At 39.2% G+C, this 15434-nt stretch overlaps 1 protein-coding gene and 1 long non-coding RNA gene across 2 annotated transcripts in view; both read right to left on the reverse strand.

The window, feature by feature from the left end:
• The window catches only part of LOC116715868 (NLR family CARD domain-containing protein 3-like), a gene marked incomplete at its 3' end in the record, with an annotated part of 163667 nt that overhangs the window by 67523 nt on the left and 80710 nt on the right, over positions 1-15434 (reverse strand). The gene's annotated exons all lie outside the window — the stretch shown is intronic.
• Positions 10906-12295, reverse strand: LOC116715876 (uncharacterized). The gene is made up of 2 exons (XR_004338278.1): positions 12247-12295; positions 10906-10987 (listed from the first exon to the last, which is right to left on the reverse strand). It is a non-coding gene; the product is annotated as an uncharacterized LOC116715876 (long non-coding RNA).

The following is a 15434-nucleotide window of genomic DNA, read 5'->3' on the forward strand; positions in this document are numbered from 1 at the left end:
CATTTTCCCAATATAAGTGAAAGCCTGCTGAAATTTTGGAATCAACAAAGTTACAAAAATGTTGCCAAAATATTTTAGAATGAGGGCACAATCAGAACAAATGAGTGACCGATTCTGGGCAAACAACACAGAAGGAACAGTTCACATCAATGTTAGAATTGAATTTCTTTAAATAGACTTTAACGGGGTAGATTCGGTGAATGAGTTTAAAAGAAACTTCCTTTACCTTGTTAGAGAGAAGAAAGAGATTAGGGAGCAGCCAGACAAATTTCCAAGACACAGTAATATGAAAGCGATTCCAATAATGAACGACCACAGGAGTAGAGGTCACGTCCTTCAGAAACAGGGATCTGATTGACTTATTATTGTTACAAGGAAAAGGATTCAAACAAATTTTGCCAACAGGAGAATGTATGGGAGATAAAATGGGAGAGTGATAAATGATTCTCGGCTTCTGCCGAAATAACATACAGATCTTTGTAGAAACGGCACCGAAGACTTTGGCATATTCTCCAGGAGAGACAGGAAAACTGAACTTACAGAGAAATTCTTCATAAGTCAACAACAGACCATCACTGTTGAACAATTGGTCAACCAAAACAATGTTATTATTAAACCAAGAATCAAAAAATATAGTTTTCCTCTTATATAGAATGTCCTTATTATTCCAAATAAAGTATCGGTGAGGAGAGAAGTTATGCTTGTAGATGAGTAACCATGATAAAAAGGCCTGCCGATGAAAATTAGAGAGTTTAATTGGTAGTTTCGTTATATCAAAATTACAAATTAGAAAGAACTTTAGACCACCGAATTTGGAAAAAATATGAAAGGGTATAGTATTCCAGAAAGACGCTGGAGAATTAAAAAAATTACGGATCCAATTTATTTTAAAAGTATTATTTAAGATAGAGAAAGATAAGCAGTTAAGTCCTCCGTTTTCATATGAATTCATTAGAGTAGATTTTTTAATATAGTGAGTCTTATTTTTCCATATGAAGTTGAATAGCAGTTTGTCAATTTCCTTCTCATTTTTATTGTCAATGTCTAATGACTGTGCAGCATAAATTAGTCTGGAGAGGCCTTCAGCCTTTGTAAGCAGAATACGACCACGCAAAGAAAGATCTCTAACTAACCATTGATTAAGTCTTTTTTTAGTCTTTTGAATTAGCGGGTCGAAGTTTAGGGAGCTTCTTTTTATTTGATCCTTCGTGATGTTTATACCTAAATAAATAACCTCATTCTTAACTGGTATAGCTTCAATTGAAGCTATAGAACAGTCCTTAATGGCCATTATCTCACATTTTTTAAGGTTAAGAGAAAGACCTGAAGCTTTGGAGAAAGTACCAATCTCCTTAATAGCTAAAGAGATTTGGCTCTGGTCTTTTAAAAATAAAGTAGTGTCATCTGCCAGTTGTGTTAAAGTAACCACTCTATCAGCAACAGTGATCCCTTTTAAAGGACCAGTTTTAATATGATCGGCCAGAACTTGAGCCACTAAAAGGAACAAATATGGGGAGACGGGACAGCCTTGTCTGATTCCTCTGCAGAGGTTGAATCTAGGAGAGGAGCCGTTTCTTAATTTGATGGAGCTGTTGCTGTTTTCATATAAAGTTTTAACAACAGAAGTAAAGAATTTCCCAAACCCAAATTTATTTAGACTCTGAAAAATAAACTCATGTTCGACCGTATCAAAAGCTTTATAAAAGTCTAGAAATAAAATAAAACCATTATCACAAACAAGATCAGGATAATCTAAAATATCTAAAACAAACCTTATATTATTTGTGATATGCCTATTTTTCATAAAACCGGATTGAGTTTCATCGATAATTGAATGAAGGACAGATTTTAATCTTTTAGCTACAACTAAAGCAAAAATTTTGTAATCATTGTTAAGAAGACAAATGGGACGCCAATTATCTAGAAGTAAAGGGTCTTTTCTTGGTTTTGGTATCAGAGTGGTTAAACCCTGAGTGAGGGTTGTAGGGAGCAAACCGTTTTCTATACTTTCATTAAAAACTTGCAAAAGAAAGGGAGCGAGGTCGAACAAAAATTGTTTGTAAAACTCAGCACTCAGGCCATCAATTCCAGGGGATTTGTTCATTTTGAGATGTGAGATGGCGTCCATAATCTCTTGTAAAGAGATTGACTCCTCACAGCATTCTCGTTCACTATTAGAAATTTGATTAACTGATAAATTGGTCAACAGGGCATCAGCTGAGGCCTGACAGAAGTTGGAGAGATAAAGAGTTTCATAAAAGGAACTGCAATATCTAGCTATATCATCAAGGTTATCTGTAACAACATTGTTAATCTTTAGACTGGTAATAGATTTAGTGGTTGAATTGTGTTTTTCTAGATTAAAAAAATAATGAGTGTTTTGTTCTCCCTCTTCTAACCATTTTCTCCTTGATCTAATAAACGCACCTTTACTCTTATTAATGTAAAAATGATCCAATTTAAGTTGTAAGTCAGTTAACTCTTGTAGTTCGAAGTCATTTAAATTAGAAGGATTCGACTGAGTGAGTTCAAATATTCTCGTTACAATTTTGGTTTCTTCATTTCTATTTGTCTTAGCCTTGTTACTACCAAATTTTCTTAGAAATTTTCCAGATTCAAATTTAAAAAGTTCCCAATTAATACCATAAAGATTATCTGCTTGAGCTTTATGCCAGAAGAATTTCAATAATTTGTTTATCTTTATAGTGACCCTCTTTATAGTTTAATAAAGAATTATTCAATTTCCAGTATGAAGGAGAATAACTAGAATATTTACCATCTGAGAGTGTTATAATTATTTCAACAACTTTATGGTCCGTAAGGGGAGTAGGTAAAGTATTAACAGTCACAGATTCTTTCTTTATTGAATCTGAGATCAGCCAGAAATCTATCCTAGATTGTTGAGATAATGACTTATTACTCCAGGTAAATAAATAGTCATGTGGATGTTCAGTTCTCCAAATGTCAATTAGATTAAATTTTTCCATAAAATCTTTAATAGTCGGGCTTGAGGCATTTGGTCGACCAGGAGGCCATTTATCAAGGTTACCATCCAGGACAGTGTTGAAATCACCTCCCATAAGAATTATAGCATTTGGCCATTTTTTTAACCATTCTATAAGGATCTTTTCAGCTGTGATAAACAGCTTATTGTTATCTCTTTTATTATTGTAACCATAAATATTGGCACAAATGAAATGACGATTTTCATAGAAAAAGAGCTGAAAAATAAAGTGACCCAGCGAATCACATTCAGTAGAAATAATATTCCCATTAAATCTATGTTTTAAAGTCATGACTCCTGCAGAGCGCTCAGACCCATGAGAAAGCCAAACAGAATTACCCCACTGGGATTTCCAAAAAGTAACATCATCAACTGTAGAGTGACATTCCTGAAAAAAACAGAAATCAGATTTAAAATTTTTGGCAAACAAGAATAATGCTTTTCTTTTTAACATATTGCGCAACCCCCTGGCATTAAGAGAAATAAGCGAAAGAGATAACATATAAACAACAGAAAAAGTAACTTAATGAATGAAGGTATTTATAGACGACATAAACACCGTGAGTCAGTACCTTATTAAAGTTCCAGATCTCAGTTTGCAACCTAGGGTAAAGTTCCAAAATAGTGGACCCATCAATGAGAATAGACTTGCAATTATTCTAGCATTGGAGTAAACACTGCAGGTATCTCCACCCCGTTGATAAAACCACGACCCCCTACGAAGTAGGCAGATTTTCCCTCTTCACGAGCCTTCTGGATACATGGCCAAAGCTTCTGCCGGGATTCACGGTCTTCTTTACAAAGGTCTTCGGTAAAACGGAGACCATTTCTCTTCAGGAAATCATTTCCCTTAGCCGCTTTCCATATGGAATCACGATATCTCCTCGCAATGAAGCGAATGATGATAGAACGAGGGCGGGAGTTGGCAGCGACCTTTCTACCAACTCGATGAGCGACATCAATGAAGATCTGAAGCCTTTCTTTATCCTTCGGAAGAATCTCCTGGCACACCCGCAACACCTCCTCCCGAACATCCTCCTTCTCGGTCTCAGCGACTGCATGAAGTCTGAGGTTCCAACGACGACCATAGCGCTCCATCTCAGTAACACGGATTAAGCAGGACGTTGTATCTTTTTCATTGCGCTCCACTCGTTTTTCCACTGAGATAATTTTCATTTTAATATCTTTGATTTCTTCTAGCATACTTCCCAGCTTTGTTTCTAAAGCATCACTTCTCGTGTTGATCAGGTTAGCAAGCATAGCAATAGCATCATCAGGATTTGAGTTGCTATTTGTTCGTAGCATATTTGGAAAAGGCTTCTTGGCAACAGGAGGCTTACTTGGAGTTACCGGGAGCGGCGGGAAATCCTCTTCACCAATCTCCGGTTGGAGAGCCGGACCGACATAGTCGTGGTCTTTCTCATCAATACCAGTGCAGGTTTTTTCCAACTTGCTGTGGTCACTAGTTCTTTTTTGGGCTGTTTTAGGCATCTTCCCGAGAGTAAAGTAAACTTACAAAGTAGAAAAGTACTCGACTGAGCGCTCGTACACTCAGGAAAATTGCAGAATAAGAGTGCTAGCACTGAGAGCACGGCACAGGATGACTTACGCTGCCGCCATCTTTTCTCTCCTCCTCCAAACACTTCCTGCCGTCTTCCTGGTTTCCGCCCAGCAGTAACATCCGGCTGTTGATCACGTGACTCGTGGTGTGAAAAACGTGTTTCGATTGGCTGAAAAACCTCCTCATCCTACCGCTAAAACTTTCATCCAAACCCCTCAGTGGGTTTATTCCATTACATTTCTCAGTTTTTATAGTTGATGGAAACGGAGCGACTGTGGAGGGACACAAACGATGAGGGCGGGAATCGAACCAGCAACCCACCGACTGCAGAATGAACTCCTGCTGCTCCTGTTCTGATTTCCTTCACATTTGAGTTTCATCCACCAGAACATGATTTAATCCTGTTCCTGTTATTCCATGTAACATTCTGGAATAAAACCAGGGATTTAATCCACACAATGTTCAGATTTTTCTCCTTCCATGTTTCCAGCTGGTGGCCTCAGAGAACAGAAGATGTTTTAAAAGCAAAACTTCAAACCAGAATGAAAAACTAAAGCAGCATCAAGCTGCATTGTAGCTGAAAAACCCATTGAGCTTCAGTGAAGCTGCTGAGATGAATCGTTCTCACCTCCATGTCCAACTGGAAACTCCTGACAGCAAAAACTGCAGAAAGTTTTAATCCCGTCGCCACTGACAGGCTGAACCAGATTCTTTGCTTCTCATTCCTGCTGCAGCTGCAGAGTCTCTTGTTCTTTCTAGTTTCCTCCGTATGAATCTAGGAGAGAAATGTTTCTAATTAGATGTGACCTCTGACCTGAAGAATCCTCTGCAGACGAAGCTCATCTGCACTTTTTTCTTCTTCTTCTATTTTTATGGAAGTTGGCAAAAAACTTAAAGTGTCGCCGACACGATAAAACCACTGACATGATTTACAAAGATGAACTATTGACCTTTCATTGTGTGGACACAAAAACCTCCATCATGTGACCTGAAGGCCTCTGATTGGTCGCCTCTAGTGATGTCATCAGAGGCTGGTTGTTGCTCTGCATGAGACAAAGTGTCTAAAGAGTAGTGATGGTCAAATGAAGCCTCATGAAGCAATGAAGCTTCCCGGCCCATTGCTTTGCCCAAAGGTTCATAACTCGATGCTTCATTCATTTCTCACTAGTGACATCTGCTGGTGAAACTGTGGCAGCCTTGTCACTCAGATAGACATATTTAAAAACAATTAGTAAATGCAATATTGTCAAAGTTCTTGTCAAACTCACGTTTAGTAACAGGAGAGTCAATTAAATCCTATTTAACTCATCTTTATTAGTTATTACAATAATTTGTAGTCAATCCTGATATATGTTGACGGTCAGTGGCTGTTTTCTTTTGTCACTGACTGATTTGACAATAAATATTTGTTTTAGTGGATTCGGAGTGCAGCGCTTGTTGGGGCAAACAGTTTTCTTTGAGTTTTGATTTGCCTCCTGAAAAACTAAAATTCTTCAAAAGTTCTTTTTCTTGGATTTCTATTGGCTCTCTGATCTGATCCCTTATATTTTTACTCATCAGCCAGAATTTTACTTTTCCAGCAGCTTTAAGTCGTTTCTGCTGTGCAAGACTGATATATTTTTGCAGAACAAAGAAATAGTGGAAATAATTTCAAGAAGGTGAGAATTTTGGAGGTGAAGGGTTTAATTATTGTTTTTGAAGAATCTTGTGAGCGAACATATCAAGTTTTCCCTGATTTTTTTCTTCTTGCTGGCTCCTTTTCAATCAGGTTTATTTGTGTAGCACATTTCAGCAACAATGCAGTCAAAGTGTTTTACATAATAAAAAAACACACAAATATAAAGTCACAAAATAATCAACCATTGAGAAAACTGGTAACAAACATTACATTTGTGAAGCCATCATCAAAATCATTAATACACATGAACTATAAAAGGTTCCTTTTATTTCGGCCACTGATGAAGACAAATATTCCTCTGATGCGATCAAATACAAAAACCCATGAAGCAGCGGCTCATCACGCTTTTATTGTGAAAACCGACACGCAAAATGAAGCAGGAGGAAGAGCAGCAGAACCAGTAAAGATACTGGAACCAGTTCAGCTCAGCAACAGGAAACTGCAGCTTTAAGAGAGTTTGTAGAAATCTGCTGTCAGTTTGTTGGTTCTGATCAGCAGGAAACCAGAACCCGACCAGAACCACAGCTCCATGAAGCCAGCAGCTTGGCTCTGAAGGAGAACCGGGCCGAGTTCTGGTTCTGGTTCCTCCACAGAGAGAAAACCCAGAGAGGAAAACAAGAAGAAGTGAAAACTCACCTGATCCAGACTCTGCTCTGCTGCTGCATGGAGTCTGAACCGGTTCTGATCCAAACCTGACTAGAGCTGAGGCCCCGCCCCTTCACTCACCTGAGGCTCCGCCCCCTTCCAGGTGATATTAAATTCCTTTCCTTCCATGTTTCCTCTCTTTGTTTTTTCAGTGAGTTGAGCTGTAAAACTGTAGGTCAGATTTGAACTTTTTCAGGTTTTTCTCAGTTTTCTGCTCATTTCCAACCAACATTTTATTGCAGGAAATCATTTCAGGAAGGAACCAGAAGATTCAGGAGTCTGGGAGATGAGACTGTAACCGACCTGAACACTGAGGCCCCAGAGCGCCCCCTGCAGGATCTGCTGCACCATTAACCAGACAGAAATGGCAGTTTTATACAAGTTATTATTCTAATTCAATAGCTGATTTAATTCATCGAGTTTTGATTGAAAAGATTGATTCTCATCTGTTTTATTAAAAAAACATCTTCAGTCTGAATACTGCAAAAATAAACTGCTGGCTAAATTAGTAGCTTAAAGCTGAAATCAACTTGAGATGTTTCTGCTTTTACTAATTTAAGCTGTGAAACTAAATGTGAAAACTTATAATACAGCAAAAATGGCCTGGAGGATTAAAATGAAGGTTTAGTTATTATATGTGTACACAGTCAGCTGCATAAAAATACACAAAGATTTTTTTAAAACTTTATTTGGTCGTTAAACATCCAGCAACCCACATTGCATTAGAAGAATGATGAAAATCAAACATGAACCAATCAGCACATTATCCCAGTGATTCTCTGAGGTTTGAATAAATCAGTAAAATCACAGTAAAGAGCCTGAAGTTCTCTAGAAAACTCAAAACATGAAATATGGAGTTAAAAAAGTAAAAACCAAAACAAACTGAGAGAAATTAAAGCTGAGAATCAATGATGACGTAAAACTTCAAGATTTAGCTTTTACAATGAACATAAAATATATAAAATCTTTTTGTTTCCAGGTTCCACATGTTCCTGAAAACTGCTCTAAGATCAGAGTTTCTGTAGGACATCCAGTTCTAAACTGGTTAAACTGGTTTCTCTGATGGAAGCTGAAGTTTCTCTGCAGTTTCCAGTAAAGCATCTTTTTATCTGTGGAGCTTTGAGGAACATTTTCATGTCAGCAGAAGGAAGAAGCAGCAGAGAAAAGAGGTTTGAAGTGTCTTTCATGGCTTCAAAGCTGAACTGAAAATGATTCCCATGTTTCCATTCTCAGACCATTTCTGGTTCCAGGATGAAAATGAATCAGAGAGAAAAAAGATCAACTTTCCAGTTGAATCCAGTTCAGATCAAAACTCCATGAAGCCTCTAAATGGAGCCCAGTTTGAATTGGATCTTTATTGATCCAAAGAGACAAACAACATCAGACACTAAATGACAGACAAGAGAAAATAAACGGGAGGAAAACCTTGGAGGTCAGAGGTCATCATCATGATCCAGTAAGAGTCTCTTTAGACTCAAACTGCTGCAGCTTCAACCTCTGAGGATCAGCAGGACACTGAGACCATTTTCTACTTTACTGGGATCAGAACCTGCAGAGAGAAGAAGGAAGGAGAGAGCAGATCAGTGAGTGTTTCCAGCCTCTCTCCAGCAGCAGTCAGTGACGCAGCACATCCACTAGATGGTTTCCAGGCTGCAGTCAGACTGATCTCAGAGCTGTGACCAAGATGAACCTGATCAGTTGTTTCCTGTTGAACTGAGAGAACAAACAGATCTGAGATCAGATCTGCTGCTGCCACAGTTTGATGGATGAGGACCACTGTCTCTAGACATGTTGGACGGCTGGACGCTGGAGTCCAGCTGGACTTCCTGGAGACATGGACACAGCAACAACACTCATCTTCACACCAACACAAACGCAGGAACACAGCAAGCTGCTGCTCCTCTGATTGGCTGATTGCTGTCTCTGTGTCCAATCAGGAAGCCTGAACCATTCTCCTCCCACTGAGAAGCTGCAGCTTTACTGGGAACACTGGATCTTTGCTTTGATGCTAACTGGGTTTAGTTCAATATGCTGACAGCAGATGGACTCACTACAAACATTTACTTACATTACAGTCTTTACAAGATTCTTCAGCTGCTGAACATCTGAATCCTTCAGGTTGTTTTCTCTCAGGTCCAGTTCTGTCAGACGGGTCGGGTTGGACTTCAGAGTTGAGGTCAAATAATCACAGCTGATCTTTGACAAACTGCAGTGATTCAATCTGAATAAAGAATAAAAGATGTGAGCTGAAGCCAACAGGATGCAGGTTAACCAGTCCAACAGAACCAGTTAAAGATTCTCATCAATATTAATGCCAACAAGCTGCTGCTTCAATAAAGACCTGCTGACTTCAGAACCAGAACCAGAACCAGAACCTGGTACTGGGTCATGTTGTGTTGGAGGATTTTAGTCAGTAAAATCATTCCAGGTTCTGATCAAAATGTTGAAGCATCAATCATTGATTATTGATTTGTTCCTGTCAGATTCCAGGAATTCACTTTTCTAGACTGGGTTGAATGACCTTTGACCTGCTTCACATGAGGGGGATTTCTACACACTGGGGGTCCGAATGCTGTCCTGTTCTGACCTCAGATCAGCAGGTCCAACTCAGTTACACAGAGGGACTAAATTAAACTCTGGATCCAAGTCCAGGAACAAACTCAGAAAATATTTATTAGAACAGAAGAAATTAATTTGATTTATGATCAATTATATATAATTATTCACAGAAATATCAATAATTATATAATTACATACATCAATTTCTCCAGTCTGCAGCCTTCAGTCTGTAGAAAACCACAGAGCTCCTTCACTCCAGAATCTCCCAGGTTGGTTCCGCTCAGGTCCAGTTCTGTCAGATGGGTCAGTTTGGACTTCAGAGCTGAGAACAGAGAAGTCCAGCTGGTCTCTGACAAACTGCATTCCCACAATCTGAATAAAGAATAAAAGATGTGAGCTGAAGCCAACAGGATGCAGGTTAAAACTGAAATATGAACAAATAAATAATAAAACTGTAGAAAATTAATTTCCCTGAATGTAAAAGAAACACGATGAACTGATTCTAACATCTGATCCAGTCAAACTGGTTTAAAGAGTCCAAACCAGCAGAACCAGAACATTTGATCAATAAAGAAACTCAAAGTTTTCTATCAGCCTGGATGAGTTGAGCTATTTCTGCTGGTTCCTGATCATCAGCTGGAGACCCGACTTGGTAACTGGATCAGAACCACTCAGTTTCTTCATTAATGGCCTTGGGTTCTTATTAAAGCTGCTGAAAGCCAATGGAGGCCATTATTTCCTAAGGAGACGTGACCTGATGAAGCATCATCACAGAGACGAGGCTCCAACCGACTGACAGCTGTCAGACTGAAGAGGACGGTTCCTCTCTGACCCGGCCCAACAGAACCACAGCTTCAGGACAAAGCTGAGGAACCTGCTGCTGCTGCAAACCTCACTTTCATTCATTTCATCTAGATTTGCTTTTCTACAATCAGTCATTTCTTAGATTTGGTCATTAATGATGATTTGAACTTGTCAGTGTTTGTGGCTCGACTCTGGAGGAACAACATTTCATTCTGGATGTAAAGATGAGAATCAGAAATGAGAAATAAAACAATCTGAATCTTTACCAAACCAAACTGAAACATCTCCATCATTAATTTACATCATTTGAATTATTTTACTCATTTTGTTCATCAGTAAAAAAACATTTTAAAGTAAAAAACTGAAAAACAAAGTTCAATAATCTCAAAGTCTGAAATAAGAAAAAAATAATATATAAGGTAAAAAGTTTTAGAGATTTTATTCTGACATTTAAACAGGTTGTTATGAACTAAAATATATTAGAATAAAAGCATTAATTAAACTAAAGTTTAAAGTATAAATGAATGATTTTATTGTATAAATAAAGAAAACAAACCCCAGATTCTTCACTTTACTGACTGAACTCTCCAGGATCTCAACCAGAGGCTTCAGATCAGAGTCTCCACCTAAATTTATGAGGATCTGATTTATTTCCAGTTCAGTCAGATCTGGGTTGGACTTCAGAGCCGAGGCCAAAACTTCACAATCAGCCTTTTGGATCAAACAGCCACCAAGTCTGTGATTAGAGAAGAAATAAATTCAGTTCTAATGAAATCAATCTGGATCATAAACAGATTAAAATATGATAACAGTGATGTCATCATCTGATCAACATCTGATCTTCAATTTACTGAGTTTGACCCCACAGAGAATCTGTGCAGTTCCTGGTTAAAGTCCAGGTTCTGGTTCTGGTTCTGGTCCAGGCTTCATGTCCTCAGACCTTCAGCTGCAGTCAGATGTTGAAGATCTTCTATCATCTGTGAAGGAAAGTTCAGTTTTCTCTGCAGCATCTGATGGAGCTGCAGCATCAGAGCCTCAAAGGAGCTGAAGCAGCTGATGAAGAGGCTGACTGAGCTGATGAAGGAAACTACTGGAGATGATGGAGAGGAGGAGGAACTGCTCACAGCTCGGACTTGGACTAGACCGTGTGGCTCAGAGGAACAAAGGTTTGGATGTCAGAAGAAATTGTTGCTAAACTCTTAAAGAGCTGAAGACCAAAACAGAGCGTTTGGGTCCAGCAGCATTTTTCATGGTGAAGCAGTGAAAGTTCTCCAGTAACTAGAAGAGGCTGGGATGTCTAAAGAGTTGAAGCTCATGTCTCTCCAGGTCTTCATGGCTAACAGCTTCAACAAAAGCTGCAGATGAAGAGTTGATGAGGAAAATGGTTCCAGCTCTGGAAGCAGAGTTCTCAGAGCTTTGGGAGGATCTGACAGAAACTAGGACTTTTTCTGGAGCCAGACAACAATCACCACATTTTGCTCTGATTTACAAACTCAGAGGAAACTAGTGGGAGGAGGAAAAGTTGGTTCACTAAGTTTCTAACTGGTTTCCATGACAACAGCAGCAATTATTGGGGTTATTTTAAAGTGTCCATCAAACCTAAACAGTGATTTTATTTTAAAAAAAAGACAAAGATCCTAAAAGGAGTAGCGGCTCAATGAGTGAAGAGGAGTTTAAAGTGTAAAAGTCTCTCTGGCTGATTGGATCTTTCAGACAAAATAGATTTTTTTCTAGAGTTCAGGGTTTTCTATTCATTTAAACATGAAAACTGATAAAAAGTTAAATATTTTTAAAATGATCAAAATGTCTAAAACCAGAAGCTGCAGCTGTCCTGGATGAGCTGAATGTTTAGATGGTTGAATGGCTGAAATAGTCCAGAGGATGAAGGAAGAAGTTAAAGACCAAAAACATCCAGAAGCAACTTGAAGAAGAAGAAGAAACAGGAGGACAATAGAGCTGAATCAGCATTCACACAATGAAAACATCTGGACTCACCGAGCCTTTCTGCAGTTCCTCACAGCTGGAACCAGTCTCAGTCGTCCATCATATGATGTGTTGTACTTCTCCAGGTCCAACTCATCCAGAACCTCTGACACCTGCAGCATGAAGGCCAGAGCTGAACAGTCAGTCTCTGAGAGCTGCTTCCCTGAATCCAGCAGCCGTTGGATCTCCTGATAAAATGAGACGTCGTTCATCTCCACCAGACAGTAGAAGATGTTGATGCTTCTGTCAGTAGAGATTCTTTTAGTGTTCATCTCCTTCAGGTTGGTGATGATTCTCTGGATGGTTTCTGGACTGTTCTCTGTCTGACCCAGCAGATCTTCTAAGAGTCTCTGGTTGGACTCCACAGTGAGACCATGAAGGAAGCGGACAAACAGGTCCAGGTGGCCATTTTTACTGCTGAGGGATTTCTCCATGACTTCCTTCATGAACTCATCTAGAGATGTTTTTCTGTATTTTTCTCCCAGAAACGTCTTGATCACCTTTGACTTCCTGCTGGTGAAACAGTGGAGCATGTAGACTGCAGCCAGAAACTCCTGGATGCTCAGATGAACAAAGGAGTAGACGGAGATGTCGCACGTCCCTCTCTCTCTTTTAAACATTTCAGTGAACACTCCTGAGAACAACGCAGCATCTTTGATGTTGATGCCGCACTTTTTGAGCTCTTTGTCATAGAAGATCAGGTTTCCCTCCAGCAGCTGCTCAAAAGCCAGTTTTCCTAGAGACTCAATCAGCTTCTTGTTCTCTGGACTCCAGATTGATCTTGTCTTTTTTCCTCCATCATACTTTTCCTTCTTGATTGCGAAGTTAACCTCCAGGAATGCTATGTACATCTCAGTCAGAGTCTTTGGCAGTTTTCCTCCCTCTCTGGTCATCATCACATCCTCCAGAACTTTAGCAGTGATCCAGCAGAAAACTGGGATGTGACACATGATGTGGAGACTTTTTGATTTCTTGATGTGGGAGATGATCCTGCTGGCCTTCTCTTCATCATCTCTGAATCTCTTCCTGAAGTACTCCTCCTTCTGGGGGTCAGTGAACCCTCTGACCTCTGTTGCCATGTCGACACACTCAGCAGGGATCTGATTGGCTGCTGCAGGTCGTGTGGTTATCCAGAGGAGAGCAGAGGGAAGCAGTTTCCTCCTGATGAGGTTTGTCACCAGAACATCCACTGAGCTGGACTCTGTAACATCAGTCAGGATCGGATTGTTCTTGAAGTCCAGAGTAAATCGACTTTCATCCAGACCATCAAAGATGAACAGAACCTGGAACGTTTCAAAGCTGCTGATTTCTTTGGTTTTAGAAAATAATTTATGAATCAGTCCTAATAAGCTGAACTTTTCGTCTTTCAACATATTCAGCTCTCTGAAAGTGAATGGAAATATGAAATCAATGTTCTGGTTGGTTTTGCCTTCAGCCCAGTCCAGAGTGAACTTCTGTGTTAACAGTGTTTTCCCAATGCCAGCCACTCCCATGGTCATCACTGTTCTGATTGGTTGATCTCTTCCAGGTGGGACTTTAAAGATGTCTTCTCTTCTGATTGTTTCTTGTTTCCTGGATGCTGTTTCAATGTGTCTGACCTCATGTTCCTGGTTGACCTCTCTAGTTTTCCCCTCTGTGATGTGGAGCTCTGTGTAGATCTGGTTCAAAACGGTTTGATTTCCAGGTTCAGCGACGCCTTCAGAGAGACTCTGGAACTTCTTCTTCAGAGACGCTTTATGGTCACTCTGACACCGAATATCAAAATCTGAAGAAAGAGACAAAGACAGGAGAGGAGACACTTCAGCTGAACATAAGGAAAACAATAATTTTTTGATATTCTCAGAGACAATTTGTGCATCAGCTTTAATGGATGAGAAAAAAGTAAATCAATAAATAAAAAGCCCAAATTTTATAAAAACTCTGCATGGTAAGAAGAACGAAAATCACGACTTAAAGTTAAAGTTGCTGCTGTTCATTCATTGGGATGTAAAGTTTTATCTTTTAAATCTATTTCAGCTCTCAGTGATTGAAAAATATTAACACCATTAAAAAGCAACAGAAAACACCTTTCTCTAAACAAGTTTAATATATAGAAAATCTATATGGAAATTGAAAAATATTCAAGAAATATGCACTTTAAACAAGCTTCCATATCTTCCTGAGACAATATCTGTATATTTTCATCTTATTTCAAGTTTACTGAGATATTTGCAGTCAAAACTACACAAAATACTAGGAATGAGAGTTGCAAAAATAGACATTAATTTAATAAACAACTGCATAGACCCATGTATCAAATTGTCCTCTTTGATGGCCTCTGAGGCCACTGCTGTTTTATCACAAAATTATGGCCAAATCAAACTAGTTCTGATGGAAACAACGTCCAGCAGAGGGAACAGCTCCTGTTACTTTAGGTTTTATTGAGGTCTGAGTTGTGGTTCACCATCTAACTTCTCATTCATGGAATCAAACTCAGGAAACAGTTTGGATTTTACAGAGCTGAAGTTGGCTTCAGATTGAGCTTCCCATTCAGGAAATGGGTAAAGGGCCTTTACCCATTAGGGCCACCTACTGGTTGAACATTTTCAATCTGCTTGAGTTTAAAAGCTGAAATACTTGCACTCTTAAAATATGGGCTACATTATTCTACACTAATAGCAGAAAACTTTAAACTATAGATTGTGATTAGTGAAAATTTGGCCATAAATCCAGGTAAAAACCAGGATCTGGCAGACAGGGGACAAGTTACTAGTTATCTCTCTGAGTTTTTAACTCTTCACTATAGCATGTAGTTATTGTTTCTAGTAATCTTTCTCCAGTTCACCTCTTGTGATTTCTGTGCCTCCATGGTCTAAGGACGCCTTGTTGGTCCCCAGATTCTCCTCCACTCCTCTGTTGTCTGCTGCAGCTCTGCTGTCCTCACATTCATCTGCCTGATTGTCTCCAAAACCATTTGGATCTCACAAACTATTCACTTCCTGAAGAAGCTTCTCTGTAACATAACTCCTCACTATATTCTACATTTACCATCATCTGCCAGGCTGAACCTCAACCACACCTTGAACCAGGGAGCTTTTCAGAGACTTCAGTGACCTCTGAGGTTACTCAAAGTCACTTTCTAATGGGCAGAAAGTGATTTAAACTCTGTAACAGAGTTTAAATCACTTTCTGCTTAGTGAAATCCACCATGTTCTCCCTTT

The sequence above is a fragment of the Xiphophorus hellerii genome, chromosome 24 (genome assembly GCF_003331165.1).
Source record: "Xiphophorus hellerii strain 12219 chromosome 24, Xiphophorus_hellerii-4.1, whole genome shotgun sequence".
Classification (NCBI taxonomy): domain Eukaryota; kingdom Metazoa; phylum Chordata; class Actinopteri; order Cyprinodontiformes; family Poeciliidae; genus Xiphophorus; species Xiphophorus hellerii.